Genomic DNA, 13,702 nt, shown 5'->3' on the forward strand with positions numbered 1-13,702 from the left:
CCCTTGGAGGCTGGGGTGGTGGTACCCAGGCAGAGAGCCGCGTTGGGGCACGTGTACTTCAGACACAGAGTGGAGCATGTGCAGAGCCTGGACCAGGGTGTGTTCTGCTGTCGCTGAAGGAAGGTTGTGTGGCCCAAGCAGAGCGAGCCACGTTGTGGTCATGGTGAGGACCACACAGAATGAAGCAGGGATGACTCTAGAGCATCGTCTGCTTGAAATTTCTCTAAGATCTGCTGCAAACAATCATTTATTTCTGACTATCTACCTTGCAGCCAGATGAGTCTCGAGGTCTGGGTATTATTCTAGAAAAAAAAAGGGAGAAATAAACAATAAACTCTAGGAGGAAGATTTGAGGTGCTTTAGGTGGAGACTGCTGTGGGCCCCGGTGCCCCTGAGCTCTCTTAGGAGATGCCCCGGGATCTTTCTTTGTGAATTTCGAGAACAGACCAGACAAGGGCAGGAGGCAGGAGGCTTCTTGGTTCTCTCGAGAGGGTCCTGGGTGAGGGGTCATCTGTGGCAGGGCCAGGTAGCTGAGGCTCAGAGCCCTCACCTGGTCAGTAATTGCTTCCCCATCTCTAACCTATGAGATTTGGGTGCAGTTATCCCGCACTGTCTGAGATTCTGACTGGAGCAAATCTGCCATGACGGAAAGTGGGAGGAGGCGTACTCTGGGACCTGAGCCACAGCCCCTTTCTCTGAGGTGCTTTTTACCAGCCACATGGCCTGGGTGGCCCAGGCTGCTCATGAAGGGCCGTCCTTGTATGGTCCTCCCCTGCAGGCCCCCTTCTTCTTGGGTGCTCAGCCCCTCAGTCACTCTTACCATTGGTGACCCACAGGCCTCCACCCCAGGACCCACTGTGAGGCCCTCTTCAGTCCCAGAAAGGCACCTGATGGGGTCAACCGGAGACATCTCTGTTTCCTTAGCAACATCAAGAAGAGCTGGGGGAACTGACAAGGTGGGGGGTGATGGTTCCCTAGAGCCAATGGCCACAAACATGGCAGCGATGTGTCCTCTCACAGTTCTGGAAAAGTCTGTAATATACAGGTAACTGTATAAGCTGCTGGCAGCACATCCTGTGAGGGCTCCAGGGGAGAATCCTTCCTGCCTCTTCCAGAATCTGGTGGCTCTAGTGTTCCTAGGCTTGTGGCTGTATCACTCCAGTCTCTATTTGCATGTTCACGTGACCTTCTCCTCTGTGTGGCTTCTCCTTCTATGGCTCTTACAAGGACACTTGTCTTTGGATTCAGGTCCCAGTAGGCAATTAATTCAGGGTGATCTCATCATGAGATCCTTAATTACATCTGCAAACACAGGTCCAGATGTGGATTTCTCTTTGGGGGACCACCACTCAACCCACTGCAGTGCTGAGTCGAGAGGCATTTCACCTGCCCCAAGTGCCTTCTTTTTATTCTATCCATGTTTCTCCCTGATGAACTTGACCTCTTTGAAATGACATAAAACACAGGTCCCAGAGAAATGTCACCATGGGGAGGCAGTAGGCCGGGGAGCCTGAAAGCACAGGTTCCTGGGTCGGGCCATCTCAGTGCAAGGCCCAGCACTTACCAACCTCTCCAGGGCTCAGTCTGGTCATCTGCACATGGGGCACAGTAACAGTACCCACCTTTGAGGGCTGCTGAGGGGCTCAGATAGGATAATACTTCTAAAGGCAGCTTGGGCTGGCCCAGAATGAAGCACTGAAATGAACAGTGAAACTTATGACAGATGAGCAGGGTCCTGAAGAGGATCAAAACCTCAGTGTGATGGTTGGATGTGGCTGGACCCAGCCAGGGCCTGGGCACCTTCTGGAGCTAGGTCTTATTGAGATTTTCTTCCTTCCTTCCTTCCTTCCTTCCTTCCTTCCTTCCTTCCTTGTGCTGGGGTCGAATCCAGGTCCAGGGCCTCACGTGTACTAGGCAAGTGCTCTGCCACTGAGCTGCACCCCAGCCTTCTTTTGAGTCTCCATGTGCCTGTGGTTACCTGACTTGGGAGGAAACACGGTGCCCCTCCTCTCAGGCCCTCCTCTGAGCCTCTGTTTGCTGATTGGAGTCTTGGTCTCTGGCAGCCAAGAGCAATTTCAAACAGAGATAGGGAGCTGCCAGGCAGGCACACTCAGGAAGGGTACTTCCTGGGAGGCAACCCACCCTGTGGGTGGGGGCAGCCAGGTGCCTGGTACCCAGGTCACTGGGCTCCCGAGGGGATCTTTTCTCCTTCCAAGACAAGTGCTGGATACCTTTCCTCCTGCTGGGCTCAGCTCCACTGGTCTGGGAAGCGTGGGCAGTCCTGTGCCCACCCACGACCTGCTGGTCAAGGTGAGGTCTGTTGCTGCTTCTCATTGCTGAGCTCGGCCCTTGCTCTGTCACAGGCCAAGCTGTTGGAAACCCTTGGCCATGCTCCTCCTCTGCTTGTCCTTAGAGAGCTGGGCCACCGAGGATGAGGATGCAAACAGCACAGAAAGACTGAGCTTGGGTGTCAGGCTGCTGTGTGGCTGAAGGTTGGTTCCTAAACTTCTCTGAGCTCAGGTTGAGTGCCCTGGATGGATATTTAGGAGGGAGCCTAGAGTGGAGATCTGGAGGGTCAGGCTTTGACTGCACCTCTGTTGTTTATGGCTGTGAGACCTCAGGTAACTCCAAACCTTCTGGACCTCAATTTCCTCTTCTGAAAGGGAGATTGAGCACCTCCCTTGGGTGGCCATGGGGAGGGTCCAGTGAAAACAATGTCTGCAGAGCTGGGAGCGCAGAGCACGGCCCCCTGTACCTGCTCAGTGAAGGGCAGCTACCACAACCATCCTGGAGCACTTTGAACAATGAGAATAAAATAAATGACTATATTCAATCAAATGTACACTAGACAATGGGTAACCGTATAAAGTCAATTTCAGTGTGGGCAAGAAGGCAAAGCATTTATGGAAGAGTAAGGAGGTACCCAGCTTGGCCAGTTTGTAGCTGGGTGACTCTGAGTAAGTGGTCCAACCTCTCTGAACCTTAGTTTTCTTGTCTTGAAGTAAGAATAATAGTAGCTATTTTCTTCACATTGTAAGGGCTTTACCTGTATACACACACATTCCTCAGTACTGTAGGAGGCAGGTACCATATGATATCCAATTTAAGATGAAGAAATGAAGCACAGAGAGGTTATGCAGTTTGCTCCAGGTCACGCAGAGGATAAGTGCTTGAGGCCAAAGTTAGACCCGAGCCTGTGTCTGAGCCAGTCTGCTGGTAATATTTGCCAGCCCCCCTTCTCTCTCAGGGTTTCATACGTGGCAAAGTTCACAGAGGAGGGCAAGGCCCTGCATGACCAGGTCTGAGTCATGGCTTCATGCTTCTCCATGTCTCCTGTGTATGGCACACGCTGCTCTGTGAATGGGGATCTCCAGCAGGTGTGGAGAGTGGTGTTTTGCATTTCTGTAATATGGGATCTTCTTCCTATTTGGCTCCTGTCACAGACTGGGAACCATTTAGGTCTTCCCTCTTGTTTGTGCATTTGTGAGTCGATTAGCACTGGCAATAGCAAATCTTTTCTGAGTCCCCCGACGATAGGCATAACTTTGGACCCCTTCTCTTTGGTGTTTCCAAGATGAGCCTGGGAGGGACAGATCTGGGACACTCTGCATGATTGGGACGCAGTACACTTTGACCCTGAGCTGAGGCTGACATTTCAAGGGTGGTTACTCCTGGAGAAGTCCATGGGAGTGTGAGAGCTTCCTCCTCCTATCCAAGAGGCTCAAATCCCAGCTCTGCCTCAGCAACTGAGAAACATTTGTTTCTGGGACCTTGTACATTTCCCTTAGAGGAATTCATTCAGGATGATGTGGTTCTACTGAGGCTCCCCCAAATGCCTGCTGAGGGATGTTAGCCTGCACAGGAGCTTCCTGTCCTTCTGTGCAGCACATCAGTGCAAAAGGGAGCAATCCATTTCTAGTGGGGATTTTTTTTTTCTTTTTGAGATCATTTCTGTTGCATGGATGGCTGGAAGCTGTTTGTGAGTAATTGCACTGGGTTTTATCTTCCTAATTCAGGGTTTAACTGACTTAGAGAGGCTCATTCGACTGCTCTAATTAAAGTTTTTCCTCTTGGATTTCATCAGCTGGAGTGAAGTAGATTTTCCCACCTCTTGGTTGCATAAGTTATTAAGGAACTCACACATATCAACTAGGTAGGCTCCTTTGCAGGTCATCTTTGAAAGACTTACAGGCATTAATTTCCAAAATCTAGTGAGTTTTGATTTTAACAGATTTGAATTTCCTTTTATATTTTTTAAGAACATAGAGAAAAGTAATGAGGCTACCATTTTGAATTTGGGTGGAGCATATTATGTAATGCACAGGAATTCTGAAGTAAAGTTCTGTGGAAAGAAAAAGGCAGTTTTTGAATGAATGGGATGTGAGATGCCTGTTCGCCCTTAGCCTGGCCTGGACTTGGAGAGGATGGCTGTGGCTTGCATCCTGACAGGTGCACACAGGGTAAGTGGGTGTGCAGAGGTCCCAGCCCTGCCCATAAGCTCATGTGTGAACTTGGGTTTGTTCCTTCTGTTCTCTGGGCTTCAGTTTCACCAATTGTCCAATGAATAAATGGGTCTTGATTGGTGGTCAAACATAAAAGACCTAAGTTTATTCAGTTGTTACTCCAATTCCTCAACACATAAAATAGACAAAAATGGACCCTCTCAGGTTGAAGGAGGTAGGAGGGGTGGTGTCCAGATCAGGCTACCTGTGCCCTTCTTGAGCTCCATTCTCTCCCTTATACCCCTGAACACTCAGGCACACCCCTAGACTTGAGATTGATAGACAGTTCCTCTCAGGTCGTATATCTGGAACTTCATTTTCAATTTCTACCTTAGCTCACTCTCGTTTCTCTAGTCATTTTGCGAAAAGATAATGAGGAAATGACCCTATTATTTCATCTCCTCTTGATCAAAATTGCAAAATATTGTTATGATTCATTCTGATTTTTTTCTCTTGGAGAAACTAATAAAAAGCCTCATTTCCCCCCTGTTGAATGTTTTGGGGCTCTCTGTGGACATCAGCTCATAATGTTGAAAGGATTTGAGTTCTTCATCACTGGAGACCATGACACTCCGGCTGGCTATTCTGAGAGTCTTATATATTTGACTAAATAAATACTTCATGAATTAGTCAATATTCTGTTGCTACAACAAAATATCTGAGACTAGGTAGATTTTAGAAATAGAGGTTTATTCTATGAATGCAGGTTTATTCACAGAGAACTCATGGTTCTAGAGGCCAGGAAGTCCAATACCAAGGTGTCAACATCTGGCGAGGGCCTACTTGCTGCATCATAACATGGCAGAGGGCATCATGTGGTAGGAGAGAGAAACACGCTAACTCAGATCTCTTTTCCTTGTCCTATAAACCACAAATGCCAACATAGGGGGTCCCACCCTCATGATTTCATTTAATCCTAATTACCTCCCAGAAGCCTCACCTCCAAATACCATTAACATATAAATTTGGGCATCAAGTTTTCAACACATGAACTTTGAGAAACACATTCAAATCTTAGCAAGCACCATCATGTGCAAAGCACCTATCATGTACAAAGCCCTCAGGTATCTCCCACACCTTGCTAACTATATACTTTGAAAAAACTGTGACCTAAATAGTTACATGCTTAGGAAGGAACTGGATTCTGCAGAGATATTCAAGATTAATGCATATAAAGGCATGTTTAGGAGCCCTTCCAGCTCTGAGATGCTGCACACTTCCAGAAGACTGCATAACCTTTCACATGTAGTTACCTTCTAGAACCTCAGAGAAATGAAGCAGCTGTGCAAGTGACCCCCACTAGAACAGGCATCCAGGCATCAATTGCAGCCAGAGAGGTTATTTTCTCAGATTTGATTTTGCTTCTCTCAATAGGAAGTTTGTGGGTCTATTTTAATTCTGGAAAAGTTCCCAAAGAAGGTCTTCTATCATGAATGTAGAGAGGAAGATTTGGGGGCTACAGGTTAACGTACAGAAAGCTTTGGTCTGACTTCTGTATACAGACTGGACATGGTCAGAGATGGGCATGAGATGGTAGTCCAAGCAGAGCTGAGTGAGGGACCAGGCCAAGGAACTGAGACAGGGTGTGGCTCTGAGCTGGCCAAAGATGAGAACTTTCTGACCACACCCTCCTCCTGGTGTTCAGGGGAGTCTTTGAGTTATCTCTCTGCATTGTTGTGCTTGACTGGCTGCTGGGTCTGAGGCCTGCCTATATTCACTGTTTACCATGACCTTGGGCAAGCAGCCTGACCTCTTCAAGAGAGTTTCTCCTCTTTAGACTGAGGCTAATGTTGCCTGCTACCAAGGCTGTGGTGGTCATTAAATGACTGATCACATGTAAAGGCATCTGACATACAGTAGGTACTCAATCCATGCCCATCCTTTCCAACTACCTCCTCTCTGCTTCCCAGTATCCTCTTCCTCTTTTAAGACACAACTAGAGGGTTGCCTCTGAACACCTCGACCATTCCAGACCTGAGGAAGTCATGCTTTCCTCCATTCTCCAAAAGCACTTAGTACCCACGCAGGAGAGCATGTCTTGTATTGTGTGTGTGTATTGTGGGCTTCTATCTGCACCCCCACCCCCTGTGCCACACACACCACGAGTGTCTCTAAGCTAAAAACCCTGCTGGATTTATCTTTGTGAAGCAGGGCCGACTGCAGTACTTAGAACACAAAAAGGCTCCATATACTTTCACTGAATGACCATAAAGGAGAAAAATAGCCAACCAATAAAAGATATTTAGATACAAGGAGGGGAAAGGAAAAAAAAAGGACTAGAACAGGGAATGATTTTAAGTAATAGATGAGGTCTGTGCTGGTGAGAGAGCTGATGCACCATTTAACAGGGTAGAAATACTTCACCAGGCCCCCAAGTGGATCATTTCCTCTTTTGCCCAAGCTCCAAGGTCAGAATGGGGGCAAGGCTCAGCCACTGGCATTTTAGCTTATTCTCTTCTGCCTTTTTGTTCATCTTGGAATGACTTTAACTGCTTTCTGTCTTGTATGATATATTTTATAGGCCCCAAAGAACTTCTGCTGAACTTTCATGGAACTTTCTATCTGTATGTGCCATCTGACCATCCACTTATCTATCAGCCAACATTGCGCGAGCCCTGGGGTGTTTGGCATCATGGTGGACACTGAGGGTGCAGACATTAGCTAGGCTTGGCATCTGCCTTTGAAATCTCAGCATCTAATGAGGGAGGATGATGTATTTTCAAATCACTGTTATGTCCATGTCATAAACGTGATCATGCAGATAGGGATGAAGTAGTCATAGAGTCAAGGGGAATGAGTGACTTGTTCTTCCTTGCAAAACCAGAGAACATGTCACATCGAAGGAGCCCATTGAGCTGGGCCTAGAAGAACAATTTGGTTCTAGACAGATGGGGGTGTGGGGAAGAAGTCACCCTCAACAGTGGCCTAGAGGGAGGAGGGTTCATATGCAAGAGAGTGAGTGGGTTCAGGGGACCTCCGGAGCAGCTCTGAGGGTCAACGCTGGGCAGGTGTGCTGAGGCTCTGTGGCAGAGAGGCCCTAAGGATGTTCAGAGAAGGATGATCCAGTTTTCTAGCTTAATTAACTGTAGGACATGGCACATACTATTTACAAGCAGTTCACTGCTTCTCTTATCACATTTTTTATCTTCATTGCAGACTGCAAAAGAGGCATAACTTCTCTATTTTATTGGTGAAGCTTCTTAGGTACAGAGAGTGTGCTCAAGTTTACATAATTAGCAATGGCTGAACTAACACTTGAAGCTAGGTCTTTTGATCCCCAAGTCTATGCATTTAAAAATTAATTGGTTTATTAAAGTATGACATACACACACAAAAAAATACTAATCATAAGTGAATGACTGAAAATTTTCACAAAGTCAATAGTGTCCAAATCAAGCTGGAGAGGGTTAGCATCTTTCCAATGTGGCAAGTTACAATCCACAAGCAGGGACTATTTCTCCACTTAGTTTTTATTTTGTGTAATTTCCAGGTCAGAAGTCTCACTCATATTTCTTAGATTTACTCTTAAGTTTTTGAATTTTTGATGCTATTATAATACCTTTTATTTACAATTTTAGTTTTAATTCCTTGTTTTGGGTATAAAGAGGTATAATTAATTGGTGCTTATGGATTGCCCTTGTTTCTGGGGATACCCTGCTAAACTCGTTTGCTAATTTAAGCAGTCAAATTTTATTGGATTGCAGGAGCATCCAGTGCAGTGTTGAATGGAAGAGGTGATGGTGAACATCCTACTCTTATTTTTTTTTTTTAAATCTCGGGAAGACTTTCAATATATGCTATGAATATGATATGAACTCTAGGGTTTTGTCAATTAGCAGACGAGAAAGCTCTCTGCTCTTCTAGTTTTCAAAGATGGTTGTAGCGTGGAGTGGGTTGCAGGAAGGAGAGAGAATAGAAGCAGAAAGACCTAAGAGCTGAACCAGCCAGGGAGCCTGTGGGTGCAGAGGAGGGAGCCCACAGGAAGGATGTCCTGGGTTCTCTCTTCCCTCAGCGATTCTGACTTGATTATCCAAGTTATGAAATGGCAAAGGACACTAAAAGCTGCAAGGATTCTTTCTCTGGTGTCCCCAGCAGAGTTCTTTAAGCTATGAGTAGATATTTTATGATAAACATGTAGTCAGATCCCTTTGGAAAAATCTGGACATTCTATCACCCTCTTGGAGAGCCACAGTACACATTAGAACTTAAAGGTTCCAAGAATCCTACAACGAAGGGGGTTTATTTAATTTAATCAAGCACAGTGCCCATCTTCCTGCCTTCAATGTCCACAACAACAAAAAGTGAGGTTCAGGAGGAATTTTGCAGCTCCTCTTTACCTAGTATGGAGTTTAATGTCTCTCATTGTTAGAAGTCAGGGTGTTGGGGTTCCCCTTCTCTTTCCCCCATACATTCAAAACCCACTGAGATTGGGCTGGGGTTGTGGCTCAGTGGTAAAGCGCTTGCCTAGCGTGTTTGAGGCCTTGGGTTCTATCCTCAGCACCACATAAAAATAAACAAAATAAAAAAACTACTGTGTCCAACAAAAAAATAAATATCAAAAAAAAAAAAACCCACTGAGAAATAGAGCTAGGCACAGACAGGGATGGAAGTGGGACCCCCCACTGCTGAAAGCTGGATTGGAGGAAGCCATCCCAGACAGTTTTCCAAACACTTCCTTCTGAATTGGATAGAGTCACCCGCCCAACTGTGGGAAAGAGGAGCCTGCCTCAGGGGCTTCCTTCCACTGGGCAGGAGTAGCAAGTAGAATGCAAATGCTCCTAGACCCCCAAAAGGAAGAGCCACATGGGGACAGGATCTCAATCCTTCCCAAGGGAGGAATGTGAACAGTGGATGTCATGCTCTTCATTGCACCAAAAGATAATCAAGAAACACGGAGGGAGGATGGTTTAGGGAGTAGAGAAACGCAGAACACTGAAAAGGGAGGGAGTTCAAAACATATATGCTGGGAACGAGGGAGAGAGCTGTGGATTCCAAGCTGTCTATAAGCCATCTTTGGCTTAAAGGTGGGTTCCCTGGACTCTGGGGAGCAGAGAGCTGGGCTCCAATGAGCTTGGATATAAAGAGGAAGAGAAAAGATGCACCATTTTCTCAGGGGCCCAGGCAAGGGAGCGTTTTAGGCTGAGGAAAATCCAGCAGCCTAATTGCACTGTGTCATTGACATCGCCTGCCATATTGGTGTCTTACTCTAACCAACCCAGTCATGTGTGATGTGCAGATGCTTAGCTATAGAGAAGCAGGAACGGGGAAGGACAGAACAGGGGCTCCAGGCTGAAAGAAGACCCCCCAGCCCGTGGAAGATGGCACTCTAGTGAACAGGGCCGTCTTGCCGCAGGGTGGGGATGGAGTGGGGGGTGTGGGAAGAAAGCCTCTCTTTTTCTGGGGCAGTCCTACAACACCTGCCCGCCACCTTGCCCTTGAACATTTGGCAAGTGTCCTTGAAGTGCTATGGTGTGGCTTTACCCGGTGTGGTTCTGAATTACTCCTGAGTCATCCTTGGTTCAGAGGAGTCACAGGAGGAGGAATTAATTAGCATCCTTGCAGATGCCTTTTCCAGACTTGGCTGACTTCTTACAGGTGAAGCATCACGTTTCACAGTGACTCTGTTGACTTGTGACATTTGATGACATTGTGGTGGCTGATGGAGTTGGGAGGTAAAAAGTAAGGGCCTAACCGTGAGTGAGAGACCCCAAGTCACAGAGCAGCTTTGTTCCCATTGGAATGGAAGCTGTGCTCAAACCTTCCAGGCTGTCAGCCTCCCTTGGGGACTCTTTTGATCCCCTAGGGGAGTGACGATTTCCTCTTGAACACCAGCATTGTGTTTCTCCAAGGCTGGGAGGATTCTATGCTTCAGTAGAGGGGGCCGCCAATTCTGTGGGCTAATTGTAGCCACGGGGTTAGGTCATTGAATACCTAACCTACCGCCAAGTGTTCTAAATGTAATAAATTTGATCTTATCTCTTCATTAAGAGATTATTTTTTGAATTTCATGTATAAAACATCAGCCTCCTTCTCATTGAGAGGGTAGCACTGTGGCATTGATTATGTGACCACAGGGGTTTGCAACCCTGATGTCCATCAGAATCGTGGAAGCTTCAAAAACACTTGCACCTGGGTCCCAGCCCTGACCAATGAAAGACTGGGATAGGATCCAGCCAGAATGTGGGGGACAGTTTTAGAAAACTCTCTTTATTTAAATTTGATGTGGAGCATAATTACCTTAAGGAAATAGGACGTCAAACAGGTAAAATTTGATAGGAAGATGGGAAGAGGGAGCAAAAAGTTTCAGGGGTTTCCATTTTAGCAATCTTCTATCAAACTCAGTTACAGCTGTTTCTATATTCAGTGGTTTGACTTGAATACATGTATTCCAGTCATAGAAATAAGATGAATGCAAAGGTAGGATATTCCTAAGAAGGTCTTTTCCAGCAGGCAACTGTGAATTTATCCAAGGCCCTTTGGATGAACTTGGAAATATTTTGGTTTGTTTTGTTTTTAAGAGAAACTCGAATACATATAAATATATTTTTGATAAAGGAGTTTTACTAAATATGTAATTAAATATAGTGTAATTTTTTAAACGTTTGTAAGAGTTTTCATATAAATAAATCCATCACTCAGCCAAAGTATTTTTTGTTGTTTTCTTTTTGTTTTCCTATACTGGTGTCACGGCTCCTGGCCCGGAAGGGGAGATGTAGGAGTACGCAGGTCACCTGCGTCCTGTGTCTTCGTAGATGGGGACCCATCAGCATGCACCAGTATGGTCACGCTCTTGGCACAGTTAACTCAGTGCTTGGCCACCTGGCCTGAGCCGCTTCTGTTCTGCATTGAAGGTAGACAAGGTGAATCCTGAAGGGAAGGAGTCTCATGACTCAATTGGGGAACCACATGGCTCTGGCAATTTTTAACCCTAGCTCCACTGAGCCATAGACATAACATTAAATTAGCTATTTGTGGAGTTTTTAAACAGTTTAGCATGGGGTTTAGGGAGGTTGTCTTTATCATATCCTAGTGAAGAAAAGCAGAGAGCACTTTATGGACACTTCCTGAAGAAGAAGAAGAACAGAAGAAGAGCCTAGTGCTCAGAGAAGTCCCCTGGCCAGGCCCACTGACACAGTTAGCGAGTGGTTAGATGAGACCCAAACACCTGTGGTCCAGCTCCTCTTCCTAGGTGCCAGGCTGGCTGACTGCCAGGCAGCGAGGCCCTGTGCTCTACACAGAGCACCCTCCACAGACAGACTGAAGCATGTCTAATTGTTCAATGCTCTTGTTGCTTGGATACAGATATCGGAGTCACGGTAGCTTTCAACCCGAGGAGACCAGGTTGGTATGGGTGTTCCTGCACGTCGCTTGGCTTACCTTGGGGTGGCCCTGGGAGGAGTTTTAATGTACCTAAGACAGAAAGCCTTGTCCTTTCTGGGTTTCTGTGCTGGTGTGCTTAGCAAAGGAGAGGGTGGGTGTGAGCAGCTGCCTTGGGGACTTACCAGGGAAGTCCTCCTGATTCGGTGGTTGATCCCAATATATTGGCTGGACCTCCTTGACCACCTCTCATTTGTAAGAAAGGACAATAACATCTACCTCACGGCCTACGATCCTAGGTCATGTGTATAAAATGAGGTTCCTGGAACATCTCAATACAGCTGCAAAAAAGGTTAAACTCACCTTTCCTTGTTGCTAAGATCGGAATAATTTGTAGGATTCTCTGCACTTTACATTGTTTCCCACCTTAATGTCACCCTGTGAATCGGATGAGTATATTCTCACATCAAGGGGGGGAAACCATGTTGAGTACCCAGCCCGTGATTCTAGGATTGGATTCACACAGGGCCCGGGCTGTCTCCCATCACAGACTCACTTTCTGCAGCCTGATCTGCGGTGGCACCATGGTTCAGAGCTGGCAAGCCCCACCTCCTCTCCTCTCTGCATGTCATGGGGCGGTGAAGAGAGATCAGTTTTGATCTGGAAGCCTTTCCATGCTGGGCGTCATGCTGGGCGTGCCCTTGACGACTGACTCACAGTTTCAGGCAAACAATTTGCATGTTTATGAAGCTGAAGTCAACCCACCCCAGAGGGTCAGCTGGTTGCCGATCCTTTGGGAATTCCTGGAAGGTTCCTTTGGCCTGTTCTGTAGGAGGTCCAAGAGGGGCCTTGACCAGTGCTTCTCGACCTCTGCTCTGCCCTGGATGAATTAAGGATGCCTCCAATACATTGGTGTTTTTAAAAACTTCCTTAGCAGACACTAATGGGCAGCAGGGTCAAGTTCTCTTGATTTCAGAAGGACAAGGGGAGGGCCATCTCTCTGTTCCCCTGGCCATGATGGCACCTCAGCCATGCCTCCATACCCAGGGGCTTCCCTGTGGGAGAATCCAGAATGCCAAGACCATCCCTGATGAAGATGTCAGCCTCACAGGAATAGGATGCCCTCTCTTGCAGATACTGTCGTTTATTAGTAGCAACTTGCCATTGTGGATGACAGTAAGAGCCTCCTCAAGCACCTGCGGAGCCATCGTTCCATGGTTCCTAGGTTCCTGGGAACATCAGCTTCTACCTCCATGAACTGAGCCCTAGCGGGGGGGGACCACAATTCAGGGTTTGGAGGGCCCGGGCCTTGAGTCCCCTGTTTGGTAACTACCCTTTGACAACATGGTACTAAGAACTATTACTGGAATTTTCTCTTAGAAATTTCAGAAATCGGGAGTCCCCTCAGGGTCTGTTCTCCAGAGGTTCCTGGAAAACTCAAGACAATGGCAAACCCATGGAGGCAATGCTCCTTCCCAAAAGGGCACTTATTTTGTACTTTCTGTGCACCAGACACTGTTCTAAGTACTTTGCTTCCTTTACCCCGTGTCATTCTTACAAGAGTCCTGTAAAGTAGGGGCTCTGTTCTTATCTCCATCCCCCACACAAGGAAACTGAGGCTCACTGAGGCCCCGTGACGGCCCAGGGAGTGAGGAGCGCCATCTATGCCCAGTGCTCCAGAGCCCACCCTTGCCATCCTCCTGTAGTGCAGGGTCTCAACGGACCCCCCACCGACCCCTGGGCCAGTGCCCTCATCGGAGGCTTGTCCTCTCTGCCACGCCCTTCACAGTTATCCTCAATTCCCTGCTTGCACACCCCCAGGGACAGGGACCTCCCCCCACAAAAGCACCCATCCCACTGTTAAGACAGCACAGATGTGGAGG

The 13,702-nt window shown here is 47.2% G+C and overlaps 1 protein-coding gene across 2 annotated transcripts in view; it reads left to right on the plus strand.

Annotated features, from left to right (window-relative positions):
- The first annotated feature begins 2,096 nt into the window (after positions 1–2,096).
- Positions 2,097–13,702, plus strand: part of Fer1l6 (fer-1 like family member 6) — a 133,697-nt gene continuing 122,091 nt past the window's right edge. The window contains exon 1 of one of the 2 annotated variants that reach the window (XM_015486290.2): positions 2,097–2,310. The gene's annotated coding sequence lies outside the window, so the exon portion shown is untranslated. The remainder of the gene's footprint in view (positions 2,311–13,702) is intronic. The other variant, XM_048802091.1, reaches the window with a different exon arrangement.

Source organism: Marmota marmota, unplaced genomic scaffold (genome assembly GCF_001458135.2).
Source record: "Marmota marmota marmota unplaced genomic scaffold, marMar, whole genome shotgun sequence".
Lineage (NCBI taxonomy): Eukaryota > Metazoa > Chordata > Mammalia > Rodentia > Sciuridae > Marmota > Marmota marmota.